We start from the raw sequence: 12,667 nt of genomic DNA on the forward strand, positions 1-12,667 counted from the left end.
TCCAATCCAGCACTGGATTGCCTCTAAAGTGAAAGAGGCAAAAAAAAAATAAATAAATAAAAAATAAAAATAAAAAATAAAAAAAAATAAAGTGAAAGAGGCAATGTTAATAATTAAGCCAGGACAATAGGTACAAACCAGGACTCTTCTGGGCAAATTAGGTTGTATGGCCACCTGGGCATATGACACTAATCAATTTATACTGGATTTTCTAAGATTGGTTTCTCAGTAATTGTCAAATTAGTTATAATCTTTATGTGTGTGCAGCAGTGAGGGGTGGTGACTGGCACATTATCAGCCATTAAAGAGACCAATGATTTTCTAAAGAAATAAAGATATGGTCATTGTTAAGTTATAGAACATTCATACTACAGGGCAATGAGAACTGTTATGGATTACCAGTGATTCTCATACCAAGCTTTGGAGACCACCAAAACAATCCACTCTTTGATGCATTGCCAGAGTACATCCTAAGGCCAAAAATAACCTGGTCATGAATTCAACTATAGCCTATTTTGTAAAGATGTAAAGCCATTTGGCAAGACATCATTTCTCAACAGAACATTTCAAATAAGTACTGATGAAGTTGGAAAATGGAATCCTATTGTATCCAGTGAGTATTAGGCTTGCCTAAAATTTAATAATCTTGGGAGCCATTAATGTCTCAGATTGACATTATTGGTTGGGATGTAATTGAAATGAAAACATTCAGAAGTATATTCACAGGTGTCCTTATACTGAATAGGAAGGGAAGTTCCTGATATTACAAAGGAAGCAGATAGCTTCTTTTAGTGTCTCACCTCTCTGAAAATTAAAGAGAAGTTTGTCCAACCATTGTTCTGCATCAATGTATTACAAAAGATTTATCTTTCTAGGGTGAACTTATAAATATAGTTTCTAAAATTATTTCAGAAAGATTGCAGGGAAGGTCTATTTTTTTCTATGGAGTTTCAGATACCCAAGGTACCTAAGCTGTTTTTCTACTTCAGGAAAATAAAAGATATAAGCTTTCAATATTCTCTGGTTATATTGAACAGTGACTGGATGAGATAGCAGTCAAGAGTCCTAGGCTCAGGTTGCATCTCAGCTACTTTTGTCTCCAAATCTGTTTGTTCATCTGAGAAATGAGCAGATCGAGCTAGATCAGACTTTCTAACTAGGCTCTGCTGGCCTACAGAGTTCCATGTATTACATTCTCTCCTATGTGCTTCAGCTATGTGAGTCTTCCTTTCAGGTCCTTGTACAAGTCACAGCCACTTCTGCCATTGTACCTTTGCATTAGTTATCTTCATTTGAAAAGCTCTTTGTTCTACATTCCCTCTCCAAATACCTTGCTTGGTTAATTCCTATTCATCATTTAGATGAAGTTCAAGGGTTGGTTCCTTGGGGAAACTTTGCAAAATCCTCATTTTGGGTTAGACTCCTGTTATTTGTAGTTTTGTAACCACATTTGTTTCCTTCTTCACACTGAGTTCACTCACTTGTGTGATTATTTTATAATAAATTATCCAGTAGTTCTAACTCTGTAAGAACGAGTCTATCATAGACTGTGTTTTCCAAAGGTGGTTATAATAATATCATGTATCCCACATGGTTTTCTACAAAGTGAACTCATGATTTTCCCATCAAGAAGTGGAATTTAATTCCTCTCCCTTTGAATTAAAGCAAGCCAATGACTGCTTTGTGAATAGAGTTCATCAGAAGTGACACTGAATAACTTATCAAGCTAAGTCATAAAAGGCAATGCAACTGCCTCCTTGTTCACTGGAACACTTGCAATTTGAACCCTGAAGCACCATATAAGAAGTCCAACTTCCCTGAGACTCCTGTGCTGAAAAGAAGCCAAGTATTCTAGTTGGAAGTTCTAGTCTTCATATTATTCCACCCATATGCCAGACATATGAGTAAAACTTTGATAATTCCAATATCCAGCAATCAGTTTGCCTCTAGTCATTAAGAATTTCCAGCTGCGGTCCCAGAAATCAAGAAGAAAAGACAGGCTACCCCTCCTGTGCTTCTGTCATGATTACTGACCCACAGACTCGATAAGCATAATAAAATATTTGCTTTAAGCTGCTAAATTTTGAATGATTTGCTACTCAGCAAGAGGAAATGGAACAGAGTCATGTCTATCTTTCTTACAAAGGTGTCCCAATTGCTCAACAAAATGCCAGTGATACCTAGTAGGTGTTCAATATATATTTGTGGGAAGAATAAATAAATGCCTATGTCTTTGCTTAAATTATTCTCTCAACACCTTGCAGAAAGTTCTTTTCCCTTCTCTCTTATGAAATCATATATAACCTTCAATAGCCAATCATGGAACTTATAGTCAACACTTTTAGTGAGTTCTGTATAAAACTGCACATAATATAAAATCTCATGAAAGGCAATGAGCCATAAAATGTGCTATTTTTATGTATTCTCTCTTCAAGTTTATAATAATTATTTTGCATCTTTATTTTCTAACCAGTTTCTTTATCAGCTTATCCATCTCTTTATCCCCATTAGCGACTTAGTGATTTTAAAGTGATGGTGTAAGATCTTCATGTACTGAGAGCAATGGGAACTTGCCTTTAAGAGCTGACTATATCAGAAGGATATTAAGCTGCAGAAACTAGGAGATCCTTACTGCTAATTTACTAAAGGCAAGGTTCATTGAAGATGCAAAAGGGAGCATCTGAGAAAAAGAAGAAACTTTACCATGTGGACAATCTTTTAAGCTGCTAGAAGGCAACATATTCAAGGAATTACTGGTGGCCGTTCCTGTGTATTATTTTTTAAAAAGTCTCTCATTTCTGTCTTTCCTGATTATATAGTGATACTGTATGAAAAGAGAGTCAAGCCAGAGGAAATTCTAGGGCCAAGAAGAGGCAACTTAACAGTGGTTTATTAAAAAAAAAAAAAAAGCCCAGTTCACAGAAAGAAGAGAGGAAAAATTTGAGCTATAACAGCTCTTCAAGAGTTGTTTGGAGGAGACCAGCCTAACACCAAACAAAGATCTCAGTGAAAATTATCAGTTGAGTAGCTGAGTGGAGAGCTTTTATCAGTAAGAAAGGTACAAAATGTGTCTGTACTTCTTGGTGCCATATAATATAATTGTGGAGATACCACACACAGGGAAACTATTCAAGAAGAGTTAATCTATTACTCACAAAATAAAGGTTGTTCTAGAAATTAAAGTCTAGTTTCTACTTTTTACTCCTGGTCTTTTCTTTCTAGATTGTACCTCATTTTTTAGATGAGACACAAGAGTGCTGGATGAGTTGGTAATTCAGCAGCCACACTCGGCTTTGATGACTAATTGTGTTTGTATATGAGTTTCATAATGTCAGTGATACCTAGTAGGTGCTCAATATGTATTTATGGAATGACTGAATAAATGCCCATTTCTTTAAGTTATTCATCCCAGTATTTTGCAAAAATGTATATGTATTTCTCTCTATATATAATCATATACATACATACACACGCCACACATTTACTCCTTCATTTTGGCAAAATATTCTCAAATATATAAATTCACAAACACACAGATATCCCTAGGGAAATCAGCAGAATATGCAAAATATAGAAGGAAGGAAAATATCAAATTCATTTCTGAAGGTGTGTGTGTGTGAGTGTATGTGTGTCTGTGTTGCCGTGCCAGTTATTTGCCTGTTTACTCTCAGATCCATTTCTTGCCCTTCTCTGCCTTTCTCTGTAGGTCAAGGACCACATATTCCAGAATCAAATACCAACTGGCTTCCAAGCATGATAAACTAATTGGAGGCTCTGGTAGAGGACTAGAGAATGGAAGGAAGGGAGAAGATAGAGAATATCTCTCCCCTCTTTCTCTGTTTTGGCCAGTGTCTCTGGCAGCAGCCATATCTCTTCCACAGCTCCAGGTCCTGACAGACGACCTCCCTGGTCCCAGCTTCCCCTGGTCATACATGCTCTGATTAATATCCATTGAATTTCTCTGATTCCTGGGCTCTGATAATACCAACTCTGTTGTTCTCCCTTCTCTCCCTTCAAACCTTAGATGGGTAATGGTATCGTGCTGTTACTAATCTCTGAGTTAGCTCCCTGTCTGCTGTTTGGTTCCTTAGGTCTTTGATCATCTTTATCATAAACTTTCTGGAATAAGTTCCTCCTGTTTGAAATATTTAGCATAGTTTCCATTTTTTGACAGTTCTATGATACAATTCTTGGTATAGGGGTAGTCCCAACCAAAACCTTCAACATGAGACTCTGGGGTTAAATACAATTATAACCTCTCTGTGGGTGAAAAATGGGATATAAGTAAGCCATGATCCTAGTAGACCATGATATCATTCATAACTTGCATGAAGAAAAATCTTATCAGTTGTAGTGATATAGCTTCAGGCATGTTTATGATGATACAAATTAATATAGATATTGTGTGTTAGAGGTTTCAAATGAGCCTTTAGCTTGTGCTGCATTAAAACAATTCATAGGTGCTTGCTTTTTTCTTTTTTAACTCTGTAGCCAAATGCTTTAGGTAACAGATGATGGGCATAGCAAGGGACAAACTGTGATTCTCTTAAGAACTTTTGAGCCTTGTTTTTAAGGGCTTATCTCTATTACCACTCTAACAGAATACCAAGCCCTTATATCACAAGCATGAGCTGCAGAGTACAAGGGAGTAGAAAAAACATGTACTAAGGAATTATGAAAGTCTTTGTTCAAAACCCTAATTTTGAAATCAGATAGTATTGAAGAAGTCTTTTTAGCCTATACATGTTTTTAGAACAGGAATATAAAGTTAACAGAAGAGTCTCAGTCTAAATGCTGTGGAACATCTACTTTTAAGAACTATATCCTATAGGTGGTCCTCAAAAGATAGGATAGTTACAAAACATTCCCTAAATAAAAGATACATTGATCCAATGGATATAACTGTTTGAAATGGAAGAGTTAAATATTTGGAAATCCCTAAAGTTGGCTTTCTTGATCATCTGAGAAAATGACATCCTTTATATCAGGAATGGGGTGTTCCTATTCATTACTGGGCCTTAGAAACCATCAATTCTGAGTCATGATAAATGACTTCACTCTTCCTGCAAAATGACTCACAAACAACTTAGAGCCTAAGAGATCGTTTTGCAAGCTATATTAAATTCATTTAGCTATCTTCCTTATTTAAAAATCAATATCCATATTGGCCTTTAAATAAATTCCCTTCCAGAACAGGTAATATCAGCAAGTAGTCTAAGTCTATGAAATTGGAATGTTTGTAAGGTACTTCGGTATTACATAGATTTGTTGTTACACTGGCCTCAATTTTTGTGAAACTGTAACTGCCTCTAGTTTTCTTATTCTCCTCTTTGACAATCAGAAATTGACAGGTGTGCCAGTTTGGAGAATCATATAAAATGTCCCATGAGACCATTTTTAGATTATTCCCTAATTTAATTTAATAGAGGCTGAGGATAATATATAGAATTTTATTTTGTATACTATAATATTACATATTTATGTGTGCAGGACTCTTCCATGTCTGAGATAAGAAAAGCAGTAGGAATTCCCTATTAACCTACTTTCTTCAGGGTTAATGAGAAAGGAAAAACTGTCTTAAGTTTGCAAAAAAGTGAAAAGAAAATTTAAAGCTTAAACTCACATGATAAGATTTACAAATATGAAAAAGACTAATAAGACCTAGTGTTGCCAGGGATGAAGGAAAAATGGACAACTGCACTTCCAAAGGGTAGTTTGATACAGCGAATCAAATTTTAGGATTTTATCTTAAGGAAGTGATCATATAGATATAATAGGCCCAAGGATATTCATCAGAGCATTAAATAATGGAAGGAGAATGGAAACAAAGTTAACATTTATCAATAGGGCAATAGTCAAATAAGATATGGTAGTTTATGTCTTAGTTTCTCTAGACTTGTGCTATCTAAACTGGTAGCAACTAGCTACATGTAACTAACAAAAGCTTGAAATGTGGCTAGATACACACCCAATTTCAAAGATGCAATACAAAAGCAGAATGTAAAATATCTCGTTAATAACTTATTTTGATTTGCTGTTGAAATGATATTTTGATATATTAAGTTAAATAAAACATTATTAAAATTAATTCCATCTGTTTCCTTCTACTAGTTCTTTAAAGATTTCATCCATTTATTTGAGAGATACAGAGATAGCAGGAGCAGGAAGAGGGGGAGGAGAGGTGAGAGGGGAAAGGGAGGTGACAAGTAGGGATAGAGGAGGGAGAAGTAGACTCCTCACTGAGCCTGACATGAGGTACAGGGCTCAATCCCAGGATCCTGAGATCATGACCTGAGCTGAAGTCAGATGCTTAACTGACTGAACATCCAGGTGACCCTCTTTTACTATTTTAATGTGGCTACTAGAAAATTTTAAATCCTATATGATTCACATTTGTGGCTCACATTATATTTCTAGGAATTGCACTGCTGTAAAAGCAAAGCTTGAGACAGGATTTATATATAAGTAATTTATTAAGGAAGTACTTCTAGGAGAAACTAGTAAAAGAATAGAAAAAGCAAGATAGGGAATCAGAGGAAGGCAAGTCAAGATATGATCAGATGAAGTCTCAGTCTCAGCCTAATCATGCAGGGAGCTCTGGAGCATAGATCTCAGAGTTTGTCCCACTTTGAGGCAAAATTGTTGGGTTTACATACCCTCATATCAGTCACATCAGTCCTTAGCTATGGGGCTACTATGAAGGCATGTAAATACTCAAGCATTTCTGGCTCCGTGTGTCATTGAAGCTGTTCCAGTAGCCGAAGAGACACCCTTCTGAAGACCACAGGTGCAAGCCATTGGAAGCAAAGCATATAGGAACTGGGGGATGCAGACACAGAATAAGTTATAGGGGTTTGAGGAGATAAAAGCAGTCCACTGACAATATCAGCTACACTTTATACAATGGAGTTCTATGCAATAATTTTAAATACTTAGATCTTTATACATAGAAAATGCCAGTAACATAGGGTGGTATGTTAAAAGCATGTTAGCAAATCTTATATATAGTATGATCCTATGTATATAAAATTGTATACATATTCATATCTGCATAGAAAGATGTTTGGAAGTATCTTCCACCAAAACATTAATATATTTTACATTTGAGTTGTGATATTTTACTATTATTTTATTTTTCTTTTTATTTGATTATTTTTGAATAATGCATGTTTCATGTATTAGAAAAACAATAAAGGTATTGAATGCATTAATAAAGTGCAAGTGATAAGTAAAACCTGATTTCAGATATAAGACCTTTGACATTTTATTGGATTTATGCCTCCATTATCCATAAAATTTTTATACCTGGAATGCATTTGGTGATGTGATCATGGCTGGTATTCATCTGGTACGTACTTGTATGGTCAAATTGCCAGCATCTGTTCTGGTTGCCCAGTATGTGCTGTGCTGATCAGTAACTTGATGAAGAGAACCTATAAGACATAAGTGTATATGGTCCAATCAGCTCTGGGCTAACTAGAGGATAAAAGAGGATGCTAGATCAGAGAACCAAAGATTCAGTACAATATAAATAATAGAAATAAACATCCTGAGTGATTACAAAATAACATTTTAAATACAGTTAGGATAAGTAACAGTGCATTGCAGAGCCATATTGAAGCTTGAGGCAAAAGACAAAATCAGTAATACTGGTCTCATCTTTGCTAAAATGTTTATATTTTATTAATGATGAATTTTTGCACTAATTTTGATTTTATAAGATATTGCATTAAAATACTTTGACTATAAGATTTTTGGTGCCTCCATAAATATTGCACCCTAGGTGAGTGTGTCACTCATCTCATTCACTCACTAGGCTCCCCCTAGTCCAGCCTTGACTTTGTGGTGTCTCATGAAACAACTTTAATTAATAATTTGGTACATAAAGCCATCTTCTGCATGTTACTTTTGAGGTTTAGATACCAGAATAATATCTTAAAAACTTTGCTATAAACCGTTCCTTTCATTAGTGGCAATCTAACATTGTCTTTACCTAAATTACAAGAATAAAAAAAGCAAAAAATATTTTAAATTCAGAAGTCTCTATAGGTATTTGAACAATACCATATATGTTTTGTTATGATGCTGAGATACAAGGATTTCCAGATCTATTTTGGGAACCATGGACAAAGCAGTAAATAATTGGACTGTGTTGAAAATGTGCTAACATTCTTATTATGTAAATACAAAGAAAACAAAAGTAAAAACACCAAGAGGAAAAATTGTTCATACAGGCACAAAAATTGATTGTTAAAACGAACACTCATAGGTCAGGATTACAGAGAAATAACCTCCAGCAAAGGATCTTTGGCAGAAATTCCAAATTCATTCTTGCCTCCATGGGATCTTGCATTAAGATTAAAGGAAAGATATGTGCAGGATAATGTTGCAGTGCATTTTTCTATTATTTACTATTTTGTTTGCTCCCAGATATTTCGGTTCCAGAGTATGGAGTATGTTGACAGCATGGAAATATTGTAAATTGCTGACCTAACTCTCTTTTTTATTTACTCTCACAAATACCTTTTTCACAAAACCATGTCTTTAAATAGTTGGCACTATGAGGGATTAAAATAGAAAGGTTGAGACTCAAAGTTGTTTCTTGGTGGTAGTTTTCTACTGAAAGCTTTGTATGAAGTTGTATATGCATTCAATGTTTATTATTATCCCAAAACATTTATGCCACTGTGGTGTTTAGTTTTTCCTCCTAACTTTACAGAACTGTACATTTCCTAATTGCATTTCTGATGCAGATAGTAAACTTACAAGAATCCTTGTACTAAAAAAAATAGTTATTTATACTTCTGTTTAGAAGTCTCAAATAGAGGTGACTAGTCATCTATGAAGCAATTTAGAATTAACGCTTGAATAATTTTCTTAAACAATACTACATGGTTTCTCCACAAGGAAAAATATCATATATGAAATGTTTGGTTACTTTTGAGGTATTTGTTTTGTGTTGTGAAAATTAGATCTTGAAGGAAGTCCTTTAGAATTAGGTAGCACTGAAAACTGAAAAATATGCCTATTTAGCAAGATCAATACAACATGCAAGGTGGATGATGCTTATAAACAAATATGTGTGATAAAATGTATAAGGTGACTGACTTTTACATGATCACTTTGAAATGGGCTGAAATGAAAAATAACTTATACAGCAGAAAATGTAGTAGATGCTGTTGGTGTTCTAACTGTATCTCCTTGGAACACATTGTTCTAAAGTATGTTTAGGGCACTGGATGGAAAAAAAGATGCCCTAATATCCTTGACCTTTCGGGGGTAGAATAGGGAGCAGACAACTCTTACCTTGTTCTGCATTCTCTTGCAGAGTTCCTCAGCAGAACTGAGCCCCATTTGCTCACAGTGACAACATGTTTGATAAAGTTCTCTGCATTGGTTTCCTTCCCTTTCCTGTTCCAATTCCCCTTTTCTTACCAGGGCTTCCTGGAATTACCTTACAAACAAATTACCTGCACTTGAACCTGTGATGCAGGATATGCTTTTGGGAGGATCCCAAACTAAGATAATCTCCCTGGAACAAATCAATGAAGGAATGAGTCTAGTAATTAATTCAGGTTGATCACTTCATAAATCCCCAAATCCTTCAGTTTGATGCAGCTTTTCTGGTGTCTTTTTACAAAAAATAAAAAAAAAACCAGAAATGATAAATATCTCATTTTATAGATTTCCTCTCTCCCCAAAGTTTATAATGCTTGAAAGCAACATCTCATGGCCAGGAGTATACAATCTTGATGTAAAAAAATAGGCATATAATAAAAAAATGAAAAGTTTCTACATAATGATAGCTTTTTTGGCTCATGTTGACAAAAGAAAAGGATATCCTGCAGGCCAAGTGTGAACATCCACAGAATAAACTATTGAACAGCTTAGTGGGGAGAATCTTTTTTACAAATCAAACAGGCCCACTTGAACAGAGTTTGTTCAAAAGTCATTAGCAACCTTTAGCATTTTGTTTGGACTTCCATATGCTTGCCACTGGTGCTACATTAATATTTGAACATCACACTAACAAAACACAGATGCATCACGGCAGTGGAAAGACAAGGTACAAGCATTGTCTTCCACTCTACCCAAATAAATCAGCAGGATAATACTTAGGAACCTACATATATCTGTGTCCTTTTAAAATACACAGTGGAGAGACAAATGACATATATTGCCATAAAGAACAGTGGTTTTACATGTCACAAATTCAATCCTTCATTCCCATGTTTGAATCTAAATGTTCTGCCCTCTTATCATTGTTTTGTATCATTTGCCCTGGAAAATATAGTATATTATTCAGATGTCAGTCCAGGTGTATTTTAATTCATGCTTGAAAATCCCAAACATTCTGTATGTGAATGTTCATAGGTATTCTCATGATATCCAAAAAAAGTGTACATAACCCCCCAAATGTTCATCACAGGTGAGTGGATAAACAAATCATGTTATATACATGCAATGAAATACCACACAATAGAAAAGAAGAATATAGACAAATCTCAAAAACACGCATTAAGTGAAAGGAGCCAGCACAAAAGACTATATGCTACATGTTCCATTTACATGAAATTCTAGAAAAGGGGAACCTAATCTATAATAGAAAGTAGATCAGTGGTTGCCTGGAGTCAGGAGAGGATTGACTGCAAAAGGGGATGAGGGAATTTTTGAAATAGTAAAAATGTTTTATATCTTGATTGTGTGGTAGTTACATGAGTGTAAAAATATGTCAAAATTGCATATATAAGCTGGCACATTTTTGTATGTAAATTAATCCTCAATAAAGTTAATTTGAAACAAAATTTATCTACACCTTCCTCTACCAAAACTTTATTTAACTAACACACCAATTACTATCATTTGGTTAAGTAGAGCACTGAGAAAAACAGACTGAAGACAGTTCTATTTTTCTATTTTGTCAGGGGTTCAGAGAGATTGGGTATCACCTTGCATTATAGGAGCCTAGAGGAGCCTGGAACAAGGATAAAAACAAAAACAAAATAAAAAAAAAAAACCAACCCTGAAGGCCGAAAGAATTCATCTAGGAGAGGTAGAAGGGGGATGGGTAGAAGGAGAAGAGAAGGAAGGAGTAGAGGTAAACAAAAGCACATTTGACATACTTAAGAATTTTGCTCACAGACAACAATATGATTTATTTATCATCACCTTGGCTTGCCATGCCCAAGAGTACCATTTTGATGGAGGGGCAGTGAGGAGGGGCAAAGGGGCATGGGTACAAATCTCTTGGTGATATCTTGAAGTCCAAAATTTAGAGATACATTTTGGTGTGAATGTGACCTAGATCAATGTTTCCCAAACTTTTGTGAACATCAGAATCATGTGTAGAGTTAGTAAACATGAAGATGCCTGGTCCCCACCACAGTGATCTTGATGTGATAGGTCTGGAGTGGGGCTGAGACTTTATATCTCTAGCAAGCTTCTGGGTGATGTTGATGCTGCTGGTCAAAGGACCACATTTTGACTAGACCTGATCTAAAACCCTAGAAGGATTCCAAAGCAAAGATGAAATTTTATACTTAGTTATTGATGAAAATTGTTCTGTTTTCATGGCTAAGGCATGTAGGTTCAGAAGTTTTATGGTACAGAGGACTTACTCAAGAGAGCTCTGAATTTGTTCCTTGCTCCAAATTTGGTTGGTTTTCAGTGAGGATTCCTCCAGATTTGTTGATGACAGGAGATAAATGAGCTTTTAAAAATAGACCCTTGTTGCTTACCATTTCTTAGAAAATTCCAAGTGTCATTTGTAGATATGTGCAGGGCCCTCTTGTCCTGCAGTCAGAATGCAAGAGTTGATTGTCTGGATCCTTTCAGATGGAAGTCAATGGTTTTTAGGTCCCCAGAATATATAATTAATAAGTTTCACTGTACTGGCATTTTTAATGTCAACATCACCAACAGCAGATGGGAGATGTCTGCATTGGGTGTCTGCTTCCAATTAAGATCTTTAATTTATGATAAATGAATACATTTCAATTATGTCTGCCTTGTATTCAATGTATGCTTGGCTGATAAACTATGAAAGCTGCCAGGGATGTTTTGGCACAAAATGAGATACTGAGTCAGATCACAGACGAAGGCTCACTATTTTCATGGTTCCTTAAATATTTATATTAAACCAGAAAATCTCAAAAAAACTAATAAATGAGATTTTTTGGTTCTTTGTTCCGTACATGTATGTGAACATTTGGAAAATGGGGAAAAACATTTGTAGATACCACCACCCTAACACAAACCCTAATAGCATTTACATATTTTCTTCCAGTCTTTGGACCGTGCATAGAATCATTTAACTAGGTATAATTATATATTGATTCCTGAATTTTTTTCTACCTCATACATCCTAAGCTTTATTTTCCCTGTTTTTATGTAATCTGTGCCAATATCTACTGTGGCACAGCAAATCACTCCAAAACCTGGCGGCCTAAAACAAGAAGAGTAATTTGCATCAAGCATCTTCAATTTGGGCAAGTTTGGCAGGACAGTTCATCATATTAACTTGGGTATTTCAAATGCTAGAGGCTGAAATTATGTAATGACTTTCGTATTTATATGTCTGATGACTGATGATGACTACTGGCTTCATTTGGGCTGTCAGCAGAAACACATGTGACTTCTGTATGTTGCTTAGACTTCCTTAAAACAT

General features: G+C 35.3%; 1 long non-coding RNA gene across 1 annotated transcript in view; it reads right to left on the reverse strand.

Annotated features, from left to right (window-relative positions):
- The window catches only part of LOC119868168, a 207,633-nt gene that overhangs the window by 127,688 nt on the left and 67,278 nt on the right, over positions 1–12,667 (reverse strand). The window contains exon 2 of the long non-coding RNA XR_005385916.1: positions 7,306–7,433. This is a non-coding gene — a long non-coding RNA (uncharacterized LOC119868168). The remainder of the gene's footprint in view (positions 1–7,305; positions 7,434–12,667) is intronic.

This window comes from Canis lupus, chromosome X (genome assembly GCF_011100685.1).
Source record: "Canis lupus familiaris isolate Mischka breed German Shepherd chromosome X, alternate assembly UU_Cfam_GSD_1.0, whole genome shotgun sequence".
NCBI classification, from domain to species: domain Eukaryota; kingdom Metazoa; phylum Chordata; class Mammalia; order Carnivora; family Canidae; genus Canis; species Canis lupus.